An 18,289-nucleotide genomic window follows, 5' to 3' on the forward strand; every position below is an offset into this window, starting at 1 on the left:
CAGACTCTGAGGAATACCAGTTGGTGGTATTTTGTTATGGCAGCCTTGGCAAACCACTACAATAACCACAGAATGGGAAACAATATTTGCAAATCAAATACCTGATTGGGGGGGGGGGGCTTGTATCTAGAACATGTGAAGAATCCTTACAACTCAGTAATAATACATAAAGAAAAGGTCAATAGATCTAAATAGACCTCTCTCTAAGTAGATACACAAATGACCAATACGCATATGAAAAGAGACTCAGCATTATTAGCCATCAGGGAAAAGCAAACCAAAACTATAAGGAGATACTTCACACCCACTTAGAGTGGCTATAATCACAGACAGGCAATAGCAAGTGTTGGCAAGGAAGTAGACACTGGAACTCTCTTACATGGCTGATAGCAATACAGAATAGTGCAGCTAACTTCAAAAAAGTCTGACATTTCCTCAAAATACCAAACATAGAGTTACAGGTGATCCAGCAACTCTACTCCACGTATATACTCAAGAGAAACAAAAACACATGTCTACAGGAACACTTGCTCACAAAAGTTCACAGTGGAGCCATTCACTATAGTAGAAGAGTAGAAACAACACAAATGTCCATCAAACGAGGAAGGATAAGTAAAATGTGGGGTATCTATCCAACACAACATTATTATATTATATAATATATATATTATTATAAAGGAGTGAAGTACTGATACATGCTACAGTTGGGGGGGGTGAACTTTGAAAACACAGAGTAAGAAGCAAGTTCCAAGGTCACACACTGTATGATTCCATTTGTGTGCAGTGTCCAGAACAGGCAAAACCACGGAGACAGAGGGCAGATCAGAAGTCGTCTAGAGCTGGGAGAGCGTTGTTGCGGGCAAACGGGGGGCACTGTTTTTGGGGTGAGAGAAATGTTGTAAAATTGTGGTGATGAATCGCACCACTATCAAAATGTAAAAAAAAAAAAAAAACACTGAATAGCATAAATTTAAATGGGGTAAATTGTATGGTATGCTAATTATGTTTCTACAAAGTTTTTACAAAAATAAATTTTACTCTGACCCTTGGAGGAAAAAAAAAAAAAAAAACACTGGCTGTGTCACCAAACCTATCTTTTCTGTCCCCAGGCAGGAAAGCCCCTCCCATCTGTGGTACCACCTATGATAAGATATTAAGATACAGCCCAAGGTCAATGAGTATTCTGAGAGGCTATGGGGAATGTTTGAGGACCTGAAGACAACACGTAAAACATAAAACACTGACATTTATAAATACTAAATTAGATGTCTATGTAATTTTAGGTCAATTAATCAGCCCATGAATACATGCAAATTACAGAGAAACTAGAATTCAGGTGAATTACAGGCACATCCTAGAAACAAATGGCTGACTATGAAAAATGAGCTAATTCCAGCCACAAAAGGGATTTATTCTAGAGGCTTTTGGATCCAGTGGATCCTACTGTCAGCTAGTGAGCAGGTGTGGGGCTGCCTGCATGCATGCATGCATTCATTCATTCATTCATTCAACACTCAGTGTGGTGCCTGGCCCAGTGTAAGCCTTGCTAGGTGGCTCTTGTCTCAATGCTGATGCTGCTGGAGATGATGTTGGCTGTGGGCCAGGCAGGAAGTGCCGAGGCTGCAACGTGGGCGTGCATAAAGGGAGCCCAGAGGAGAAAGGCATGGCGGATAGGAGTCTTGGCCCTGCCATGAACCTGCTGGGTGGTCACTTCCTCTTGCAGAGTGTCTGTTTCCCAGTCTGTAAAAACTCCGATTGTACAATACTTGTGTGTGTTTGTATGTGTGCTCTTTTTTCCCACGTCCCAGCACTTTTGAAGGAAGTAACCTTGCTTGCTACCTCTTTTGTAAGCTCCCCCAAAAGCCATTTACACACTGGGGAAAACCCGTAAGTGTATGGTGGGAGCACCAGATATTTGGGGCTGGCAAGTTAGGATAAAGGTAACTGGGGCAGGGGTGAGGCAGGGGTGAGGCAGGGCTGGCCTGGTTTTCATTTTTATACTCAGTTTGTGAAGCCTCCTGCATGCAGGTCTCCATCTCAGCGGGACCCTGGAGCCCCTAAGGGAGCTCTAGAATGATCTGCCGCCTGCACTCTACTCCAGAAGGTTCCGATCGGTACCTTCTACTCTAAAAAAAAATTATTTATTTATTTGAAAGGCAGAATTACAGAGAGAGGGACAGATAGAGACGTTGATCTTTCATCTGTCTGTTCACACCCCAAATGGCTGCAACAGCCAGGGCTGGGGCCAGGCTGAAGCCAGGAGTCTGGAATTCCGCTGCTTTCCCAGGTGCACCAGCAGGGAGCTGGATCTGAAGTGGAGCAGCCAGGACTCTAACAGGTGCCTACATGGGATGCCAGCGTCTTTGGCAGAGGCGTAACGTGCTGTGTCACAATGTTGGCTCTGAGAGATTCACACATCAAAACATCTCCTCGGGTATGTTGAAAATGCAACTTCACTTCACTCAGCCCGAGTTCAGACCGCTGCCTCAATCCCTGCTTCTCAAACTTCATTGAGCACAGAACCATTTGGAGAAAATGGGGGAAGGGTGAGTATCAGAAATGCTGCTTCCCAGGCACGTCCTCGCACCCCTTTCTCTCTCTGTGGTTAGGAGGGAGCCTAGGAATATGTATGCTAACCCATGCCCGCAGCTGTCATGACAGCAATGCTCTTCGTATCCCTTACTTTGATTTAAATGGAGTTTCCCAAATTTCCTGAGAACACTCACAAGGGACACTTTTTTTTTTTTTTTTTTGACAGGCAGAGTGGACAGTGAGAGAGAGAGACAGAGAGAAAGGTCTTCCTTTTGCAGTTGGTTCACCCTTTAATGGCCGCCGTGGCTGGTGCGCACCGCGCTGATCCGATGGCAGGAGCCAGGAGCCAGGTGCTTCTCCTGGTCTCCCATGGGGTGCAGGGCCCAAGCACCTGGGCCATCCTCCACTGCACTCCCTGGCCACAGCAGAGGGCTGGCCTGGAAGGGGGGCAACAGGGACAGAATCCGGCGCCCCGACCGGGACTAGAACCCGGGGTGCCGGCGCCGCTAGGCGGAGGATTAGCCTAGTGAGCCGCGGCGCCGGCCACAAGGGACACTTATTAAAATACAAATTCCGGCCGGCGCCGCGGCTCACTAGGCTAATCCTCCGCCTAGCGGCGCCGGCACCCCGGGTTCTAGTCCCGGTCAGGGCGCTGGATTCTGTCCCAGTTGCCCCCCTTCCAGGCCAGCCCTCTGCTGTGGCCAGGGAGTGCAGTGGAGGATGGCCCAAGTGCTTGGGCCCTGCACCCACATGGGAGACCAGGAGAAGCACCTGGCTCCTGGCTCCTGCCATCGGATCAGCGCGGTGCGCACCAGCCACGGCGGCCATTAAAGGGTGAACCAACTGCAAAAGGAAGACCTTTCTCTCTGTCTCTCTCTCTCACTGTCCACTCTGCCTCTGCCTGTAAAAAAAAAAAAAAAAGAAAAAAAAATTCCATTTGCAACCATCAGTGTAGCAGAAGGGTGAGGGAGCAAGGGTTATCGACGAATGATACGCCCATGGAAGGAAGAGTTCGTTCGTGGATAACAATATTCGGTCAACACGCCCATCACAGAGCATGCGCTCATTAAAAAGGTGGCCTGTACCCTGACAAGACACAGGTGCACCATTCTCCACCTCAGCCAAGTGCTCAGTCTCAGCATCACCCAGAGTGGGGCGACCTGACATTGTGCACCCCCGATGTGATGCAATGAGATGTCCTATGTCACCGTCTTGCCAAAAATACTTAACCTGATTTTAATCACGAGGAAAATTTAGACACATCTAGAATGTGGGGCATTTTACAAGTCTGGGCTCTCCTTTTAAAAGTTAGTATCATTTAGCTTTGCCAAGGTGGAGAGTTATTCTAGATAAAAAAGAGACAAAAGGGGAGCCACAAAAAATGCTTGTGGTCTATGCTCCTGGCCTGGATCCTGGGCTGAAAAAGTAAGAAACTGTGTGGAGCACTGGGAATTTAAATATCTGTACGATGGATGGCGTTCCTGCACTGACGGTCACATCCTTAGCTCTGCTAATGGTGTTGTGGTGATGGGGGCAAGATGCAGGCTGTGGACAGGGTGAGGGACAGAGAGGAAGCGAAAATGAGCAGAATGCTAACAACTGGTGAATCCAGAGGAAGGGGATTCGAGTGTTTCTTGCAATTTTCTTTCCATTTCTATGGGGATTTGATAGTTTTCAAAAAGAAAAAGAGGGAGCCTTCGTTGTGGCATAGCGGGTATAGCCACCACCAGCGATGCCAGCATCCCATACGGGTGCAGGTTTGTGTCCCGGCTGTTCCACTTCTGATCCAGCTCCCTGCGAATGGCCTGGGAAAGCAGCAAAGGATGGCAAGTACTTAGGCTTCTGCTACCCACGTGGGAGACCTGGAAGAAGCCCCTGACTCCTGGGTTTGGCCCTGCCCACCAGCCCTGGCTATTAACGGCCAGCTGGGGAGTGAACCAGCAGATGGAAGAGCACGCTCTCTCTCTCCCCTTCTCTCTGTGTAAGTCTTTCAAATAAATACATCCCACAACAACCAAAAAAATAAATAAATAAATAAAAAGAGGGGGAGGAAAAGCAGGTTCCTGGGCCTTTCACTTGGAGAATCTTACTCAGTGGAGCTGGGATGTGGCCCAACCCTGTGGTTTTTAAGGCGCGCTTTGATGAAGGAACCATCCTCGCCAGAATCATCCAAGGATGCCACACCTCCCCACCACCCAGCAGCCTGTGCCGCCCCCACCCTGAGGGCTTTAGACACCCCAGTGGGCATTATCAGTGCTGGGCTGTGTCCTGTTCCCTTGGCCTGTTCCCTCTTTCTCTGCCTTGTCCCCACCCTTCTTTCAGTTCCCAGTTCAAATGTTACTTCCTCTGAGGCTTCCAAGATCCCCCTCAGAACCCACAGAATTGTGTCACACACAATTGTGACCATGAAATCAAGGTCTGCCGCCCCTCCCGGACAGTGCTATGGGCAGGATTTTGTCCACTCCCTGCCCTAAATGAAGATGTCGAAATCCTAAGCCCTATTCCCTAGGAATGCGACTGTGTTTGAAGACAGCATCTTTAAAAAGGCGACTCCAAGAAGATGAGTCTGGGTGGATGAGTTCTGATCCAACAGGACCAGCACCTGCAAGAACAAGAGTGGGAGAGACAGAGAAAGGACCCTGGAAGCCATTGCAAGGACACAGCCATCACGCAGTCAGGGAGAGAGGCAGCAGAGGAAAGCAGCTGACGACACCTTCATTGTGCATTTGCAGGCTGCAGAATCACTAGCGCCTGTCGTTTCAGTCCCCGGTCAGCGGCATTTCATGCCCACTGCCGCAGGACACTCGCACAGCCGGCACCGCATGGCGGGGACCAGGTCTGACAAAGCCTGGCACACAGGAGGGGAGTGTCAGGGATGTGTGGAGCGAATGCAGTGATCCCGCTGCATGGGGTTGTTAGAAGGGTCTAGACCAGCACAGGTGGCAAAGCTGTCTCTGCCAAGGGCCAAGGTCATCCCCAAGCCATACAAAATTATGAATCTAAAAATTAGTCTGCTGTGGATCTTTGGCCAGGCCAGAATGAATGATTTTGAAGGCTTTACATGCCCCCTGGGCCAGAAGTTCTCCACCCCTTTCACATTACGGTCCCAGCATGCACCAGGGCATCAGTGAACCACAGTTGGAGTGCAGAAAGGTGACAGGTTGGGAATTATAAACTGAGGCCTGGGCTTTCTTCCCTCTACTTTTGTTTAGCTCCTGCTGCCCCTGGCCCCTCTGCAGTTGTCACTCCTTGTCTCTGGTGGAGGACAAATACCATCTCTTGAAAAGAAAAGTCAGTCCTCCACTTCAAATGGCAAAATCAAGTCTGGAGCATCCACAGCCTGTGTGGCGGCCTAGAAGTCAAAGTGTGGCTCATGTGTTACCACCTGCAACACGAGAGGCAAGGCTTTCCAGTGTTCCAGAAATCTGGGCTGGGGCCAGTGCTGTGCCACAGTGGGTAAAGCTGCCACCTGCTGCCTGCATCCTGGCTGCTTCACTTCCAATCCAGCTCCCTGCTAATGGCCTGTGAAAGCCGCGAAATATGGCCCAAGTGCTTGGGCCCCTGTACCCATGTGGGAGACTCAGATGGCATTTCTGATTCCTGGCTTCAGCCTGGCCCAGCCCCAGCTGTTGATGAAGAATGAACCAGCAGATGGAAAATTCTCTCTCTCTCTCACTCTCTCTCTCTCTCTCTTTCAGTCTCTCCTTTTCTCTCTGTAACTCTGCTCTTCAAATAAATAAATAAATCTTTTTATTAAAAAAAGAAAAGAAAAAAATCTAAAATTGGAAGATATATTGGCAAAGCTGGAAGAAGGTGAAATGTTTATCCCCAAACAAAAGTTTGGTTAAACAGATGCTTTATCAGGGAAACATTGATCAAACAACCAGGAAATAAAAGCTCACAGTCATCAGAGAGGCAAAAAATGGTCTACAGTACTGGGGCAGCCCGGGACAGTGGATCTAGAACTCCCGGGAGGAGATGAACCAAACCCTGGGACAAGCACTTCGCAGAGAAATGTGGCCTTGCTCAGGAAAGCTGGATACACAAGGCCTGTGACCCAGCTCCACGGTTAGGAGCACCTGCTTCCAGAAAAATCTCACCCACGTAGAAGTCACAAACTAAGGATATCCACTGTGGCTTCATTTGTAATGACGGAAGGCGGGCAACATTCTGAAGATCGCACAGTAGTGGAATGGACTCGTGAACCCAGGGTTAATATGACACGGTTCTAAACAGCAGAGACCATCAATCGGCAGGACTTGGGGAAACACAGATGGCCAGGCCCCGTAGACTCAGGGGTCTGGGTGGGGCCCGAGAATTCCCGGGAGAAGCTGACTCTGCTGCTCTGGGGTCTATTCTTTGAGCACTGGATCTTGAATGACATCCCTTGAGGGGTCTATAGCCATGCCCCATACTCCAACATTAATATTCCCGCTGTGAAATGTTAACATAAAGCTATAGCTTTACGTCGGCTTAGATCAAGCTTAGCTACTGAGTGAGCCTGTGTGACCAGATGAAACAACTTCCCATTTTCTGAGAATTTGGGGTTTTGAAAGAACATAGATATTTTAGACTTGTAAATGGAATCACAAGACCAAAGATGAAAGTATACAAAAACTGGTACTGCTAGCGTACGCTTCTTCCAACCACACTACCAGCCACCACCAGGGACTGGAATGTCAGTGGAATGATTAAATGAACAAATAAATGAATGCAGGTAAATTCGCTCTCAGGAAGAAGCAGCAGGGGGGCTGGTGCTGTGGCACAGTAGGTTAAGTCTCCGCCTCTGGCACCAACATCCCATATAGGCACCAGTTCAAGTCCCAAGTCCTGGCTGCTCCACTTCCAATCCAGATCCCTGCTAATGGCCTGGGAAAACAGCAGCAGATGGCCCAAGTGTTTAGGCCTCTGCACCCACATGGGAGACCCAGAAGAAATTCCTGACTCCTGGATTCATATCGGTGCAGCTCCAGACATTGCAGACATTTGGGGATTGAATCAGTGGATGGGAGACCTCTCTCTATCTATCTATTTCCCTCTCAAATAAATTTTTTTTAAAAAAGAGAGGAAGCAGCGGGTCTTGCATTATTTCTGCTGGCCACCAGGTGGCAGTATCAGCTCTGTCAAAGTTGAATACAATTACCAACTTAAAATTAGCCAGCTACAGATTTACTGAATTTCGAGTTCCACCTGTGGTTGTCTTGGCAGGGCCAGACCAAATGGTTTGCTGAGTCTTATAAGGCCCAGGGACTGGACAATCCCAACCCCTGCTGGGAGTTACTGCTGTTGTGTGCTAGATGACCCTGAAATTCAGTTGGGTAAAGCAACATCTCACTACACTCATGAACTCTGAGGGTCCAAAGTCTGGGAGGGAGGGAGACAGAGAGAGAAAGAGAGAGTTCTCATTCACGAGTTCACTCCCCAGTTGCAGGCCAAGGCTAGGGCTGGGCAGAGGCCAAAGCTGGGAAGGAGAAACACAATACAGGTCTCCCTTGTGGGCAGCAGGAACCCAATTACATGGGCCATCACCCACTGCTTCTCAGGTACACTAGCAGGAAGTTGGACTGAGAGCAGAGTATCTGGGACTTAAACCAAGTACTCCAATATGGGGTGCAGGCATCCCAAGGGGGAGCTTAATGCACTGTGCTACAACATCTCCCCTATTTCAATCTGTGACTTTAATGGGATACAAATAAATGTGCCAACAGAATTATTTTTGGAACCTGCAACAATGGTCATGAAGATCATGCAGGAAAATCAAGGAAAGTTCTGGAAAGAAGAAATCGGAGGAGACAAACTCCCCCAGACCTTAAAGTGTGTAACATGGTGACTGCAACAAACAGCTCATTGTGCATTCAGGAATAGACTAAGAGATGGATGGAACACAAGGTAGTCTGGAAACAGATCAAAAGATTTAAGGTCATGTAATAAATAGTGAAAGTGGCATTTAAATCAGTGGGGAGAAGATGGACTATTCAATAATGTTGGGACAACGGGCGAGTCATCTAAAATATTCAGCAGGAGCCCTACTGCAAACCTGCAGTAAATTCCAACTGAGTAGATAAACAATGGCACATGTACACAGAAAAATACTACACAGCAAGGAAAGTGAGTGAACCACAGCTACACACCACTTGGATGGATCTTAGCAGCAGTGTTCAGGTGGGTGTTGGGCAGAGTAGCTAAGATGCCCCTTGGGACACGTGCATCCCATGCTGGGGTGCCTGGGTGAGAGTCTCAGCTCCCCTCCGGGCTCCAGCTTCCTGCTGATGCATGCCCTGGGGGGTAGCCAATCCGTTCCCTCAGCATCCATGTGGTCACCATGGGGTACAGAGTGCACAGGAAGGCAAGATTGATACCTGATTTTTCCTCTTTATTAGTTTCAGATTTCTGAGCTGGTTCCCTAGTATTCTCCAAAAGGAACCAATGATGAATTCATGGATTTTAAAATAGGTTTCAACCCTTCTTTATTTTTCTTTCTGATACTCAAGTTTTCTCATTCCTGAGTCAGTGGGAGCCCCTTCAAGTTGGTTTGTGAATTCTTTTGATATAATCCCAAGAATCTGTTATAATTTTCCTCGTTTCTAATGCGACAAAATATTCCAGGTTCAATTTACATCTTTCCTGCTCTGGAACTGAATATAAACAGCCATTTCTCCTAGGATCATGGGTTCCTTCTGGTGGGAAAAGGTATTAAGAAGCCACAATGTGAGCATTAGGGCTGTTCCTTGTCATGTGCTGTTCATTATTTCTAGACTCCATTTCAGCTAAGAAATGAATTTTTAAAAGACTTCTCTACTATTTATTTGAAAGGCAGAGTGACAGGGAGAGAAGGAGAGATGAGAGAGAGAGAGAGAGAGAGAGGGAGAAAGAGAAAGAGAGAGAGAGAAAAATATCTTACATGCACTGGTTCACTCCTCAAATGGCCACAACAGCAGGTCCAAGCCAGGCTGACCCAAGAGCCAGGAGCTCCAGCAGACAGGGACCCAAGCACTTGGGTCATCTTCTGCCTTCCCAGGCACACTAGGAATGCACTGGATAAGAAGCAGAGCAGAGGCTGGCTCTGCAGCACAGTGGGTAAAGCTGCTGCCTGCATCCCATATGGGTGTCAGATCGAGTCCCGGCTGCTCCACTTCTGATCCAGCTCTCTGCTATGGCCTGGGAAAGCAGTACAAGATGGCCCTAGTCCTTGGGCTCCTGCACCTGTGTGGGAGACCTGGAAGAAGCTTCTGGCTCCTGGCTTCAGATCAGCGCAGCTCCAACCATTGCGGCCATCTGGGGAGTGAACCAGCGGATGGAAGACCTCTCTTTCTCTCTCTGCCTCTCCTTCTCTCTGCGTAACTCTCTCTTTCAGATAAATAAATAAATAAAAAAAAAAAAAAAAAAAAAAAAACAGAGTATCCAGGACTCCAACTGGCAGTCCAACATGGGATGCCAGTGTTGCAAGCAGTGGCTTGACCTGCTACACAACAACACTGGCCCTAGAAATTAATATTTTTAAAGAGAAACTATATCATGTGTTCACACTTACATTTGCAATTCAAATTTAGAATTATAGAATTTTTATTTATTCATTTTATATTTTATATCTTGTGCTAAAAATCTTGGTTCCTAACATTAATATAATTATTTGACTATATATATATATATATCTTCAGGGTAACTATACCAATGCTATTACTAACAACTCAGTGACTAAAAACAGCAAGATTCCTTTGCAATTCCTTTTGGTTCTTAGAATGTATTTCACTAAAGATGCATATTCAACTACTATGGTTTTTTTCCTCAACGACTGAGAAAAAAGTGACTTAAAATAAAGTCACCTACTTAAAGCCACTTAAAATAAGCCCTGTCTGTGTAAGGAAGCCACCAATCTGATATGTAATTAGCTTCACTCTGACTTCGCTTTTGAATTTAAGGTGTGTGCTCTCATTTTGATTGCAATTGGTTTGTTTTATAACAGTGTATAATAGGCACACGATTCCTAAGTCAAATATAAAAGCCATGAATTGTTAATTAAAAATGAGACAAGGGCTTTCCAACTCTTGTTAAGTAAATCATAGTCACAGGAAAAGAACCAAGGAACCTGAAAAACTCGTGGCCAATTCAGACAGTGAGCACTTTCATTGTTAAAAGTCCAGGTGTCAGCACACCGGGTTCTAGTCCCGGTCGGGGTGCCAGATTCTTTCCCGGTTGCCCCTCTTCCAGGCCAGCTCTCTGCTGTGGCCCAGGAGTGCAGTGGAGGATGGCCCAAGTGCTTGGGCCCTACACCACATGGGAGACCAGGAGAAGCACCTGGCTCCTGCCTTCAGATCAGCGCGGTGCGCCAGCTGCAGCACACCAGCCGTGGCGGCCATTGGAGGGTGAACCAACGGCAAAAGGAAGACCTTTCTGTCTCTCTCTCTCACTATCCACTCTGCCTGTCAAAAAAAAAAAAAAAAGTCCAGGTGTCAACAGGGAGTTTATTACCAGGGCAATAAGCAAGACTACCAATCTAAAAGCTGCATTTAAATTTATTTACTTCCTTATTTTATTAGGCAGAGACAGAGACAGATGGAGACATCTCATCAGCTGGCTGACTCTTCAGATGCCCACAACAGCTGCGCTAGGCCAGGCCAAAGCCAGGAGCCTGGAATTCCTTCTTGGTCTCCCACGTGGATGGCCAGGACCCAAGTACTTGAGCCATCACCTGCTGCCTCCTAAGGGTGTGCATTAGCAGCAGGAAGCTAGAATCAGGGACAGGGCTGATGGGAATCCAGGTGTTCCAAGTATCCTCTATTTTTTTTCTTTAAGATTTTTTTATGTATTTGAAAGGCAGAGAGAGAGAGAGAGAGATCTTCCATCTACTGGATCACTCTCAAGTGGCCTTAACAGCCAGGGCTGGGCCAGGCTGAAGCCAGGAGCTTCTTCCGAGTCTCCCATGTGAGTGGCAGGGGCCCAAGCACTTGAGCCATCTTCTGCTGCTTTCCCAGGCATATTAACAGAGAGCTGGATAGGAAGTGGAGCAGCCAGGTCTTGAACTGGCACCCATACAGGATGCTGGCATCGCAGATGAGCTTTACTTGCTGTCTCACAACACCGGCCCCTCCAAACTTCTTAACCTGCTAGGCCAAATGCTTGTTCCCAGCATTTTCTTGGAACAGGACCCAGTTGTATTTCTCTGAAACCAGAAAGCAAACCATTTTGACCAAAAAGCAGAACGGGGTGAGAGAGGCCCAGGTGCTCACACCAGTGCCTGTGCCTGTGTGGGACTGGGGGAAGGCCACCTTCTGGGCGTCCCCACCCGGGCCCCCTAGGGCGGGCTTCTTCAGCAAGGGGCTGATCCAGAAAGTGTCTGCGCCTCCGTTTTCTTCCTGAGTCCTCCGCACCGGGAGCTGTCAGGCAGGAGGAGCTGCATTCCCCAGGCCTCGCCCGGAAATTCCTTAGACAGCAGGCAGAGAGCGGAGACTGTGGCAGGGCCCATGGGAGTTTAGGACACAGCTTCTGCAGCTCACAGAGCCAGGGCCAAGGCTCTTGCTCCAGGTCTGCTTTTCTCCTATCTCCCAACCAGCCTCCTCATGTGGCTCTTTTCAAAGCTCAGCCTTGAATCCAGAAATGCCTTTGGAGGCTTCGCCTCGTGTCACTGGGGTGCTCCCCAGTAGGCTGCCAGGCGCAGGGTCCCCACAGCCCAGGGCCTGGGCCACACTGAGGGGTGCTGGGACGAATCAGGTGTGGTTCAGAGGTATCTAAGAGCGTCCCTGCTGGCAGGCCCAGCACGTGGGGAAAGCTGTCAAGGGAGAGAGGGCAGGGAGTGGTCACTGGTGTGAGGTTCTCACACGTGCACACTGCTGGATTGGGGACACCTGAGGCAAAGGCGGGCAGGGTCACTGACGACCTTGAAGGCCTTAGCGGGCATTCTCGGGATAGCCTTCTCTGTTACTAACAGCCAGGGCAGGGATATTGCTGGTCCAACTGTAAATAAGGCCTTATAGTGAAACACATTCCAAACCATCACTGAGAGTACCAAGCCTGGGGGGCAAAGCCCTGCCTCCACCTGCCCCCCCCCCCCCATGAATAAAGCTGAAGCTTCCAGAAGCTTGTCCAAGCTGGGGAATGCTCATCAACCTCAAGCCCAGGAAACCAAGGTGGCGGTGCAAGCTGAGAAATGGCAGGCAGAGTAAGAAGAGCCCACGCCCAGCCAGGTGTTCATCAAAGCTGACTCAGGCCACACAGCGCCAGGAGGCTGGGTTCAAGTCCCACTTCTTGCAAACAGAAGGCTGTGTGGGCTGAGGAATGGCAGCCAGGAGACCCCACTGTATCTCCCCAGTCTGTGCTAGGCGCTGGCCAGAAGGTAAACCCCCTCCACTCAGTAAGCATTCCTGAGAACTAGTCAGGTGAGAGAGCAGCCAAGGAAACGTCCTCTCTCCCAGCCAGCCTCCTGCACAACAGGAAATGTGAATGACCGTCCTTCAGACTGCCTTAGCCAATGACGAGGCAGTATTAATGTAGGATGGACTTTATACATAATAGTGAAACGCCTGCCAACAACAGCGCACAGGACCAATGGGGGGAAATGGAGCTGTACTTGGCAGCATTGTAGAATCATGTGTGAAGTGTTACAGAAGGACTTCAGCCCAGACTGGGCTAAGTTAAGGATGTGTGTTGTTATCCTTAGACCAACCACCAGGCAGTAAAACACTGGAAGGTAAGTGGAATATGAAGAAATTAAACAAGGCTAAATGTTTGCTCTGGCCAATGAACTGGAGGAGGTGTGGTGTGTGTCACGTGAGGATGGAAACCTCCAGACCCAGGACTCAACCCTCCAAGTCTCCTTGCCTGCCCTGTGTTGACTGGCAAGGTAGTGAGACGGGGATTATGGGGCAGTGTATTCCTCCCCCCTCAGCAGTCACCCTGGCTAGTCTCAGATTTTGGTGAGTGACAGATACACTTCATTCCTGGAATAAAATCCACTTGGTCATGATGTATCACTTTTTTTTTTTTTTAAGATTTATTTTATTTATTCGGAAGACAGAGATGTAGAGCCAGAGAGAGGTGTTCTATCCACTGGTGCACTCCCCAAATGCCTGCAACAGCCAGAGCTGAGCTGATCCAAAGCTAGGAGCTAGGAGTTTCTTCTGAGTCTCCCACGCGGGTGCAGAAGCCTAAGGACTTAGACCATCTTCTACTGCTTTCCCAGGCCACAGCAGAGAGCTGGATCGGAAGTGGAGCAGCCGGGACTAGAATCCATATGGGCATTGGCACTGCACGCCAGGGCTTTAACCCCTTTGCACCACAACGCCAGCCCTGATGTATTCTTTCATGTGTTGTTAGTTTGCAAACAATTTAATCATGTTTTTTTCTTCATTGATAGTGTTGTGAGGTTGGTCTACAGTTCATGTGTATAATCAATAGATTTTGATAGCAATGTTATACACAATACATCAATGTAGTTGAGATGATTTGTTTCCTGTGCTATAATAAGATTTAAGGAACATTAGAAGCATCTAGTCCCTAAAGCTAACAGAATTCTGTGAAACTACTGTACTTGGGCATGGGGCTTGGAGTAAGAGAGGCAGCAACTTGGTGACAATCTAAGGAAATAAGTCTGTTGAGACTTCATATACCTCTATTAGGGTCAGTCTGGATGAATCACACTTATCCTAGACAGCCGAACGCTTCAAGCAGATTTTCTGCCATATTTGCAAAGTGGTTGTGCTTCATTACTTCGCTTATTTCCTTCTGATTTTGTGCTTTCTCCATTCGCATTTAGGTCTTCTAGCTTTGAGTTTTGTTTTTTTCCGAAGAACAACTTTATTTTACCATTTTTACTTTTTATTTATTCAGTGTAGTAACTTTCTAGTATTAGACAGCACTGTTAAATTTCATTCTTCCTGACTTGTGTACACTGTTCTTTTCGTGTAGAGACCCAGAGTATTTTTCTTCATCTTTAACATATAACAGTTTATCTAGATCTTTCTTAGAGTTGACAACTCCACTCAATATCCCAGACACACAGTGCGTCTTTATGGTATTTATATTCAGTGTATTTTCTTTTGGGGGGAGAAAAGTTTTACTGAATTATCATTTTAAATATTTTGCTGCACTGTTTTTTCTCTTTGATACAAAGTTCAACACAATTGATGAACACCTATGTAAGATGTGAAACTAAACTCCTAGAAAGAAAATGTAAGGAAAAAGCTTCGTAACATTGGGTATGGTAATTTCTGGAATCTGGTATGAAAACACAGGAAACAAGAGCAGAAACAACAAAGAGAAGAAGAAAGAACATTTGAGTTTGATAGGACTCCATCAAACTTAACAACTTCTGTACAACAAAGGAAGCAGTAACAGAACGAAAAGGCAACTTAAAGGATGGGAGAATGTATCTGCAAATTGTATCAGTGATATGGGGTTAATATCTAAAATGTATGAAGAACTACACATTAACAACCAAAAGAAAAAAAATCAAATAACCAGATTAAAAACCAGGCAAAAGGCTGGCGCCGCGGCTCACTAGACTAATCCTCCTCCTGCGTCGCCAATACCCCAAGTTCTAATCCCGGCTGGGGCGCTGGATTCTGTCCCGGTTGCTCCTCTTCCAGTCCAGCTCTCTGCTGTGGCCCAGGAGGGCAGTGGAGGATGGCCCAAGTGCTTGGGCCCTGCACCCGCATGGGAGACCAGGAGGAAGCACCTGGCTTCTGGCTTCAGATTGGTGCAACGCGCCGGCCATAGCAACCATTTGGGGGGTGAACCAATGGATAAGGAAGACCTTTCTCTCTCTCTCTCTAACTGCCTGTCAAAAAAAAAAAAAAAAAACAAAAACAAAAACAAAAACAGGCAAAGGGCTTGAACAGACATTTATCCAAAGACATACAAATACAAATGGCCAACAGCATGTAAAAAAGATGCTGAATATCCCATCACCAATCACTGGGAAATGCACATCAAACTACAGTCAGATAACACCCACTTATTAGGACAGCTCCCCAAACCCAGAGAGAACAGAAAAAAACAGGTATTGATGAAGTTGTGGAGAAAAGGAAACCCTTGTTCTCCATTGTGGAGATGTATACTGCTCCAGCCATTATGGAAAACAGTAAGGAGGTTCCAAAAAAAAAAAAAAAAAAAAACAGAACATATGACCCAAGCAATCCCATTTCTGGATAAACAATGAAATCAGCATCTGAGGATCTGCACTCCCACATTCCCACAATACCGTTACCCACAACAGCTGAGCTGTGGAAACAACCTGTGTTCACCCAGGGATGAATGAATAAAGAAAACGTGGCAATGATACACAGTGGAGTATCATTCAGTCTTAAACAAGACTGTGACAATATGGATGAACCTGAAAGACATTATGCCACCTATGTGAAATAAGCCAGTGACAGAAGGACTAACTCTGCGTGACTCCACTTACGTGGAATCTAAATAGTCAAACTCACAGAAGCAGAGTAAAATAGTGACTGCCAGCAGCTGGCACAAGTGGGGAATTATTCAATGGCTATAAAGTCTCAGTTGTACGAGACAAAGTTCTAGAAAGCAGCGTGCCTAGAGTGAACCACACTGTGAGATACATAAGATGGAAGAAGGCAGAAACAAGAAAACACACAAAAGGCTACAAGGAAACATCTGGAGGTGATGGATTTTCTGTCTTGATGGTGTCACAGGTGCATGCACGTGTCCAAAGTCCCCAAATTGCATATGCTAAATAAGTGCACTTTTTTGTATACTACACTTCAATAAAGTTGTTAAAAATAAAAAATTTAAAAAGATATTCTGGGGGCCGGCACTGTGGCCAGCAGATTAATGCCCTGGCCTGAAGCGCCAGCATCCCATTTGGGCGCTGGTTCGAGACCTGGCGGCTCCACTTCTGATCCAGCTCTCTGCTATAGCCTGGGAAAGCAGTAGAAGATGGACCAAGTCCTTAGGCCCCTGTGCCCGTGTGGGAGACCCAGAAGCAGCTCCTCCTGGCTCCTGGCTCTGCTCCTGGCTTCGGATTGGCGCAGCTCTGGCCATTGCAGCCATCGGGTGGAAGACCTCTCTCTCTCTCTCTTTCTCTGCCTCTCCACTGTGTAACTCTTTCAAAAATATAAATAAATCTTTTTAAAAAATAATAAAAAAGATATTCTGGTACATGTATATGATAAAGTATGATTCAGCTTTTAAAAGACTGACTAGGGGGCAGGTGCTCACTTGGTTAATTCTCTGCCTAAGGTGGCAGCATCCCATGTGGGCGCCAGATTCTAGTCCTGGTTGCTCCTCTTCCAGTCCAGCTCTCTGCTGTGGCCCAGGAGGGCAGTGGAGGATGACCCAAGTGCTTGGGTTCCTGCACCCGCGTGGGAGACCAGGAGGAAGCACTTGGCTCCTGGCTTCGGATCAGCGTAGCTCCAGCTGTGGCGGCCATTTGGGGGGTGAAAACCAACGGAAGGAAGACCTGTCTCTCTTTCTCTCACTGTCTAACTCTATCTGTCAAAAAAAAAAAAAAACTGCCTAAGTATACTGCAACATAGATGAATCTTTTTATGTAAAATTCAGAGTTACAGAGAAAGAGGGAGACAGAGGGAGATCTTCCATCCGCTGGTTCACTCCACAAATGGCTGCAATGGCCAGGTTTGGGCCAGGTCTTCCATGTGGGTACAGGGGCCCAAGCACTTGGGCTGTCTTCCGCTGCTTTCCCATGTGCATTAGCAAGGAGCTCGATGGGAAGCGGAGCAGCTGAGACTTAAATCAGCACCCATATGAGATGCCAGCAACACAGGCGGCAGCTTTACCTGCTAAGCTGCAGTACCAGCCCCAAAGACGAACCTTAAAGACACTGTGATAAGTGAAACAAGCCAGTCAACAAAAACACAAACGCTCCAAGACCTCACTTTTCCAATGGCTCTACGGGATAAAAAAAAAAGTCTTAGGAAGTGGAACGGTGATTGCCAGGGCCTAGAGGGAGAGAGAAAAGGGGGATAGTTGTCCAACGGAGTTTTTATTTTGCAACATGAAAAAGAGAGCTACTGACCTAGAACGTGCAAACATGGTTAAGACAGTTTAAAGTTTATGTCATGTGGTTTTTACCACAATGAGAACAATTCAGTATAGTTGAACTTTATGGTCTTCAACTATATACAACCTGATGAGGTTTCTTCTGCCTTTGTCCATTTTTATTACTTTCTCTTATTCTTCATATCTTTTCAATTGAGTACCGTCTTCTTTCATGCTGAATTTAGGTATTTCTCCCTCTTATTTGACAAATAAATATTGCATAGATTTATTACAGGATGCTGCTGTGAAATATGTATACTTTGTAAGACGGCTAAATGGAGCTTGTTACATCTCAGTCTCTCATGTTGGACACACTGAAGTCTACTGTCTCGGCAACTTTCAAGGATGCAACATATCACTGCAAAATATGTCACTGTTTTGCACTTGAATTCAAGTTTCTGAGATGATTTTCCCCTTTTGTTTTTTCCCCCGAGTTCTGCCTGATCCCCCTCACGTGTCCCCGTGCTTCGGCCAGCACCGCTCACGGGCTCTCTGGTGTCCTCACATCTGCACTCCCTGCTCTATCTGCAATTCACGCTGGACGCTGCATCACGGTCATCATCTGCCCTGTAGCAGCCTTTGTCTGTATGTGGAGGGAGATTCATCATCTGCTAAGAAGTTTTAGTTTGAATTTTCTCGTTTTAGTCTTTTCTTAACAGTATTCCTCCAGAGAGGGTTTATTTGCCCACTGAAGATGAAACTGCGGAGGTGGATATTTAGCCTACCAGTTAAGACGTTGGCA

This window comes from Oryctolagus cuniculus, chromosome 11 (genome assembly GCF_964237555.1).
Source record: "Oryctolagus cuniculus chromosome 11, mOryCun1.1, whole genome shotgun sequence".
Lineage (NCBI taxonomy): Eukaryota > Metazoa > Chordata > Mammalia > Lagomorpha > Leporidae > Oryctolagus > Oryctolagus cuniculus.